The sequence below is a fragment of the Balaenoptera musculus genome, chromosome 21, assembly GCF_009873245.2.
Source record: "Balaenoptera musculus isolate JJ_BM4_2016_0621 chromosome 21, mBalMus1.pri.v3, whole genome shotgun sequence".
In the NCBI taxonomy this organism is placed as follows: Eukaryota; Metazoa; Chordata; class Mammalia; order Artiodactyla; family Balaenopteridae; genus Balaenoptera; species Balaenoptera musculus.
The window spans coordinates 26,168,423-26,177,199 of NC_045805.1; positions in this window are offsets into that span (position 1 = coordinate 26,168,423).

The following is an 8,777-nucleotide window of genomic DNA, read 5'->3' on the forward strand; positions in this document are numbered from 1 at the left end:
GTATAGTTTACTTACAATATGATATTAGTTTCAGATGTACAACATAGTGATTTGATATTTTTATAGATTATACACCTCATAAAGTTACTATAAAATATGAGCTATATTCCCTGCACTGTATATTACATCTTTGCATCTTATTTATTTTATACCTATTAATTCCCTTCCCCTATCTTGCCCCTCCCCATAGCCCTCTCCCCACTGGTAACCACTAATTTGCTTTCTGTATTTGTGAGTCTGTTTTGTTATATTCGGTCATTTGTTTCATTTTTCAGATTCCACGTATAAGTGAAAACATACACATTTGTCTTTCTCTGTCTGACTTATTTCACTAAGCATAATACCCTCCAGGTCCATCCATGTTGTTGCAAATGGTCTTATTTTTATTTTTTATTATTTAATCTTATTCTTTTTATGGCTGAGTAATAGTCCACTGTGTATATATATATATGCACCACATCGTCATTATCCATTCATCTGTTGATGGACACTTAGCTTGCTTCCATATATGGGCTATCGTAAATAATGCTGCTATGAACATTGGGGTGCATATATCTTTTCAAATTACTGTTTTTGTTTTCTTTGGATATATACCCAGGAGTGGGATTGCTGGATCATATGGTAGTTCTATTTTTAATTTTTTGAGGAACCTCCATACTGTTCTCCATAGTGGCTGTATCAATTTACATCCCCACCAACAGTGCAGGAGGGTTCATTTTTCTCCACATCCCCGCCAAGACTTGTTATTTGTTGTCTTTTTGATAGTAGCCATTCTGATAAGTGTGAGGTAATATCTCATTGTGGTTTTGATTTGCATTTCCCTGCTGGTTAGTGATGTTGAGCATCTCTTCATGTGCCTTTTGACCATCTTCCTCAAAAAAAGGCCTGTTCAGGTCCTCCACCAATTTTTTAATCAGGTTGTTTGTTTTTCTGATATTGAGTTGTATGAGTTCTTTGTATATTTTGGATATTAACCCCTTATTACATATATAGTTTGCAAATATCTTCTATCTTCTCCCATTCAGTAGGTTACCTTGTTGTTTTATTGATGGTTTCCTTTGCTATGCAAAAGCTTTTAAGTTTGATTAGGTCCCATTTCGTTTATCTTTGCTTCTGTTTCCCTTGCCTGAGAAGACAGATTCCCAAAAGACATTGCTAACACCAGTGTCAAAGAGTGTACTGCCTATGCTTTCTTCTAGGAGTTTTATGGTGTCAGGTCTTACATTTAGGTCTTTAATCCATTTTGAGTTTATTTTTGTGTATGGTGTTAGGGAGTGTTCTAATTGCATTCTTTTACAAGTAGCTGTCCAGTTTACCCAGCACCACTTTTGGAAGAGCCTGTCTTTTCCCCGTTGTATATTCTTGCCTCCTTTGTTGTAGCTTAATTGGAGAGTCAGAATGTTTACTATCACCTTTCAGCAATGAAACCACCCCCACCATGGCGTCAGCCGAGGCGATGTGAAGAGGAGGACCCGAAGCCTGCCCAGCAGTGACAAGAACTCCCCGAGCCCAACTCCACCCACTCAGGTGCAAAAAAAGCTGAATGGAGACCTTTTACCTCCACCTGGTAGTAGCACCTTCTGCTGCCACAGCAGCGTTAGACAAAGCAGCTAAAACACAAGGGTCAGATAAAAACCAGTCTCATGATACGAATGTCCAGGATTCAATCAAAAGTTACTTGTCATGCTATGAGTGGGGAAGATCTCAAGCTGAATGAAAATAGACAGTCAACAGACTCCAACACCGAGATGACAGAAATGGCACAACTATCTGACAAAGATTTTAAAGTAGACATGGTAAAAATCCTTCAACAAGCAATTACAAGCATGCTTGACACAAATGCAGTAACTGAAATGCAAAGCTCAGTGGATGGGCTCAGCAGCAGAACATAAGAGACAGAGGGAAGAGTCAGAGTACAGGACAATAGAGCAACAGAAATTATCCAGTCTGAACAACAGATGGCAAATAGACTGGAAAAAACGAACTTGCTTCTCAAGTATGAGAAGTATAGTTCTCATACTTGTGGAACTATAACAAAAAATCTAACATTCATGTTGTCAGATTGCTGGAAAAATAAGAGAAAGGGGAAGGAGTTGAAAAAGTATTTGAAAAGATAATGGCTGAAAACTTCTCACATTTTGCAAGAGACTTAAATCTACAGATTCAAGAAGCTGGGCGAACCCAAAATAGGATATACTAAAGTAATTCTTATCAAAATGCATCATAATTAAACTTCTGAACACTGAAGAAAAAATAAAAAATATGGAAAGTAGCCAGACAAAAATGCACAATACCTATACGGGGAAAACAAGTTGACTGAGAACAGATTTCTCATCAGAAACCATGAAGACCATGAGGAAGTGGCACAATATTTTTCAGGTGCTGAAAGAAATCAACTGTCAATACAGACTCCTCTACTCAGTGAAAATATCCTTCAGGGATGAGAGGAAAATCGAGACATTCAAAGATGAAAAACAATTAAAAATCTGTCACCAGCATAGCTACCTGAAAACAATGGCTAAATGTAGTTCTCTGAACACAAAGGAAATGACAATAGAAGGAATCTTGGAATATCAGTAAAGAGAAAGATCATGGGAAATAAAATTTGGGTAAATACAATAGGCTTAATTTCTCCTCTTAAATTTTCTAAATTATGACTGATATTTAAAACAAAAATTATAACACTGGGGACTTCCTGGTGGAGCAGTGGTTAGGAATCCACCTGCCAACGCAGGGGACATGGCTTCTATCCCTGGTCCAGGAAGATCCCACATGCCGCGGAGCAACTAAGCCACAACTACTGAACCTGCGTTCTAGAGCCCGTGAGCCACAGCTACCGAGCCCACGTGCTGCAACTACTGAAGCCTGCGTGCCTAGAGCTCATGCTCCACAACAAGAGAAGCCACCGCAATGAGAAGCTGGCACAGCGCAATGAAGATTAGCCCCACTTGCCACAACTAGAGAGAAAGCCTGCATGCAGCAACAAAGACCCCACGTAGCCAAAAAATAAATAAATAAAAAATAAAATTAGGAAAAAAAAAATTATAACACTGTCTGGTATGGTTCTAAGTGTATGTAGAGAGAAGATTTAAGACAGTTATATTATAAATGAGAGAGGGTAAAGGAACATGAGGTAAGTGGTAAAATGACACACCAGTAGACCAAGATAAATTATGTATGTATCATGTAATAACTAAAGCAACCACTTAAAAGACAAAGATTGGCAGAGTGAATTAAAAAACATAGCACATTATATGCTGTTCACAAGAAACTCACATTAAAGATAATGATATAGTCAGGTTGAAAATAAAAGGAAAGAAAAATATATATCATGAAAACATTAATCAAAAGAAAGCAAGAAAGCCTATATTAATATTGAAGTGACCTTTAGAACAAGGACAACTGCCAGAGACAGAGAGGACATCATAGAATGACAAAACTGTCAATCTACCCAGAAGACATAGCAATTATAAATGAGAGTGCAGCAAACAGAAGAGTTGGAAAATATGTGAAGCAAAACTGACAGATCTGGAAGGAGACATAGACAGATCCAAAATCCACCCACTCTAGGTGAAGACTTCATCACCCTTCACTCAGCAAGTGACAGACCAACTGGACAGAAAAACCAGTAAGAATATGGAAGAACTCAACAACAACATGAGATAGTAGGATCTGATTGATATTTATAGAACATTCCACCCAACGACAGCAGAATACATGTTCTTTTCAAGTACCCACAGAACATACACCAAAATAGACCCTTGGCTATAAAAACAAACCTCAACAAATTTAAAAGAACTGAAATGCTTCAGAACATATTCTCCAACCTCTAAAGAACCAAACTAGAAATCAGTAAGAGAAGGCTTACAGAAATATTTCTAAACACTTGGAAACTGAACTATAGGTATTTATATAACCTGTGTGTCAAAGAGGAAGTCTCAAAAGAAATAAAAAAAGCACATTAAACTGAGTGAAAGTGAAAACAAAACATATCAAAATTTGAAGGAGACATCAAAAGCAGAAGCAACAGGGAAATTTATAGCACTAAGTGCATACACTAGAAAAGAGGAAGGTCTCATGTTAATAATCTAAACTCCTGCCTCGAGAACCAAAAAGAAGGGGAACTAAAACCAACGCAAGAAAATAAGTAAAGATAAGAGCAGAAATCAATGAAATTGAAAACAGAAAAATAACAGAGAATGAAACAAAGAATTGGTTCTTTGAAAAAAATCAATAAATTGACAAACCTCAAACAAGATGTTCAAAGAAAAAAAAGAAAGACACAACTTACCAATACCAGAAATGAAATATCACTGCTAATAATGCAAACACCAAAAGATAATAAGAGAATAACTCTACACACATGAATCTGACAATTTAGACAATAAATACCCCACAAATTACTGTATCTCACCCAATATGAAATGAATAATTTGAATAAATAGCCTTATAAGTAATTTTAAAAATTGAATTCATTATTTAAAAGTTCTTAAAAAGAAAATCTCCAAACCCAAAGAGTTTTCCTGAGAATTCTACTAAATATGAGAAAATAGAGGAAAAAAACACTTTTCAATTTATTTTATTACCCTGATACCAAAATTTATATTATAAATTGATAAAATGTCAACCTCTAAATATTAAAAAGAAAAAAGATAAATCAATATTACTTAAATAATTGGGATAAATAACAAGCATATAAAAAGAAAACTAGAGACCAATATCTCTCATGAATATAGACACAAAAATCTTTAATGACATATTAGCACACAGAATTCAGCAATATATAAGAATTATATACCATATCCAAATGAGACTTATCCGAGGATCCAAGACTGGTTCAATGTTCAAAAATGAATCAACGTAATCTGCAATATTAACAGCTAAAGAAGAAATATCCCATGATCACCTTAATCAATGTAGAAAAACGATTTGACTAAATTCAACACTCGCTCATGAGAAAAATGCTCAGAAAAACAGAAATAGAGGCAAACTTCTTCAACTTGATAAAGAACACCTACAAAAAACTTACAGCTAACATTATCCTTACTGGTGAAGGAATGAAGTCTTTCCTCCTGAGCTCAGGGAAAAGGCAAATATCAGCTCTCACCACGCTTATTCAGCATAGTGCTAAAATTTCTATCCAGTGCAATAAGGCAAGAAAGGGAAATCATGACATACAGGTAAGAAAGGAAAATGCATGATTGTCTACCCAGAAAATTGAAAAAGAAAAAACTACTAACACACAGAAGAATTTTAACGAATCTTTAGAAAATTGTGCTGCATGAAAAAAGTCAATCCCAAAAGGTACATACTATGTAGTTCCATTGATATAACATTCTTGAAGTGGCAGAATGGTAGAAATGAATAACAGCTTAGTGGCTGTTGTGGATTAGGGAGCAGGTATGATGGATTGTGGCTATGAAAGGGCAACCCGAGGGATCTTTGTGGTGATGAAAACGTTCTGTATCTTGAGTGTATCAATGTTGATATCTTGTCTGTGACACTGACTATAGTTTTACTAGATGTTACCAGTGGCAAAAACTGGGTAAATGGTGCACAAGATCTCTCTGTATTATCTGTTACAACTGAATGTGCATCTATAATTATCTCAAAATAAAAATGTTTATTTCAAAAAAAAAAAAAAGAAAGAAAGAAATGTAGTTACATAGCACAAGCCTAAATGAAAGACCAAATTTTGCCTAAGGAATACTTTTGTCCTAATTAATGTGCAGACTTTGTACAAGATAAGTCACAATCCCTTACAATTTAATTATAAATTGATAAAATGTAAAACCTTTCTATATTAAAAATATATAAAATTAAAAGATAAGCAAAAATTATAAAACATGCATTCAAATAAATAAGAAACACTCTAAACACCCCAATATAGCAACAGGCAAAAATACGGACAGTTTACAAAAGGGAAATGCACATGGTCTATAAATAAACATTATGAGATATTGAATATCCTTAGTTACCAAAGAAACATGAAATAAGACAATATTTCACATACCTTAAGTGTCTAGCAGAGCCCTGACCAAACTGTGAACCTTCCTACTCCACCTGGAATCCAATTTGCTAGATCATTTTTCCTCAGTAATCTGAATGAATTCCTAACTACTCTCTGAATACATCCATCAGAATAATTTACAAGACAGTGTACTTCCCTTGACTTCTTGGCCTAGAACTTCCTAATTGTCTTCTTGGTCTTCCTTAGAATAACACTAGGATATTAGTTGGATATTTTCTAATTCCCAAGTCTCTCCACCTGGGCAGAGCAATGGAGTCTAGGAAAAGGGTTGTAACATAAACCTCAGCGAGGTTACAGGTGTTTAGAAGAAATAATACCTCCCTGGGCCACATCCCACACCCCTCCCAGCACTGGGTGTGACACTCTCAGCAGTCTTCTGACGGCTGGTACTCTCCAGCTACAGGCCCGTATATGCAAAGACAGGGTACCTCTCAGGTTTCCAAATTTTGAATGTGCTTCATGGTTTTATTTTCTCCTAAGATGTATCTCCATTCGTCTTGGTCAGTTTCGGCTGCTGTAACAGAGCACCGCAGAGTGGGAGGCTTAAACAACAAACATTTATTTCTCACAGTTCTGGAGGCTGGGAAGTACAAGATCAAGGTGCAAGCCAGTTCAGTGTCTGGTGAGGGTCCACTTCCTGGTTTGCACCTTCTTGCTGTATCCTCACATTGCTGCTTATAAGGGCAGCAATCCCATTCAGGAGATCTCCACCCTCACGACCTAACTGCCTTCCAAAGATCCCACCTCTAAATACCACCCCACTGGGAAACAGGAATTCAACAAATATTCAGTCCGTAGCACCATTAGAAGGAGTTGCTACCAGACCTCACGGAGTTTCTCCTCTTAGTCCACGACAAATACGGAGAAAAATTTTAAAAAGGTATTAGACCTTTTTGCCTGAGGCTGGGAAGTAAACAGCCTGGCCCTGACATTTGCAGGACGCAGGACAAGAGTGTAGATGGAGACACTTATACACCACGAGCTTCTAGGCACTCAATCCAAGCCAAGCAACCCTGACCCACAAGGAATCCCCGATCTCCCACCTCTACTGACATCACACTTGCATCACACTTTCTGGTCTTCAAGGTTAGAAGATCAGATTCAGATGTAGAATGTTCCCAGGTTCCTTAGAATTCTAAGCCAGACTATGGCAGCATTGGGAGGGCCAGTCCCCCTCTGCCCAGGCTCTGGCCTGCAGCCTGCCCCTCTCCCTCCTCTTCCCATGCTGGTTCCATCCTGTGCTGCAAGGGAGCTTACGAACGTGCACGTGGACACGCGAGCCATCCAGCTTTGTACTCATCCCAGAAGCAGTCAATCTTTGGTCATAGTTCCTTGGGTGTAGGGATAGGCGTGTCAGCTTTGCCATTTGCTCTTTGGAACTAGAATCTGGTGAAGAGCCTGCACGGGCCCAGGAAGTGTTTGGCCAATGAATTCTGAGGTTCCAGTGCCCAGAGATGTTCTCTGCATGAACAAGTCTTTTTAGCCCCAAGACTCTGCCCTGTCAGGAGGAGTTCAACTAGAAAGCAGAGTGGGGCTCTCAGGAGTACAGGGCCCAGTGCAGGGATGCTTCTTGCCAGATCTAGAGGTAATTTTGTAACTCAGGCTGTTGACTAATGATTCAACAACGTACAAGCAATCCGAATGGTTTCATTCCCATCCAACCACCCAAAATGCTCTCAATGAATCATTGTGCATATTTAGTCTTTATCTTCTCAGTATCTTCAGCATTCACTGGGGAAAGTGAGATAGACCTGGAAGATTTGGTGGATGCTCCTTTTCTTTCTTTTATGTTTGGAAGGAGGGTGGGGTAGGGGAGGAGATACAGAGGTCAGAGGTTCGGATGTGGAACATGGCTCTGTTTCGCTTTCTGTTGCAATATGATGGAATGTAAAGCACTGCTAAGATAGTAATGAAGGTGTTTCTCGTTCATTTATGCTTCATCGCTATCTTAAAAGTATGAGACTGCATTACGGCTCAATTCATTACAATTCACTTTGCCCTTCTTAGCTTTGGCATCATACAGTCTTTCACACGTGGCATTTTCATTTCAGTATGATAGGTGACATTCAAGAGTAACTCTGATTTCTAATACTTGGTTCAGTAATAACTTCACATGTTCACTGAATAAATAGATACTGAATACTTTTTATGTATCAGGTACAGTGTTACAGGCTGGGAATATAATAGTGAACAACATAGGTTGATACTGTCCTAATTAAATTTACAATCTAGTGGGGAAAACAGACCAAGGAAAAAGGGGGGAGATTATCCATTTTAATAAGTAGCCTTGAGGAGGGAAATAACACAAAAGACTGAAATGCAGAATAAATAGTGGGACTGCTGGATCTACTTCAGGTCTTTGCTCAAACTAAGATCCCTTTTTCAAAGAGGCCTTTTCTGACCTCTCTAGTAAAAACAGCAATCATTCTATCCCAGCACTTCTTATTTCCTTCTCACCTTTATTTTCTCACACATACATGCACTCACACATGTAATCTGCTTACTTATTTTGTTTCTCTCTCTGCTTATATGTAAGTTCTATGAGGTCAGGGACTGTTGCTTTTCTATTATAATGGTTGTTTTTAGTTTTTCTTCTGGGACTAGAATCGTGCCTGGCACAGAGTAAGTGTTCAATAAATACTTGTTATACTTGCTGAATGAATGAGGTAGTCAGGAAATGACTTTCTGACAAAGAAACATTTAAACTGAGACCTAAACATGGGTCCCGTCATACAGGTGGTGGGAG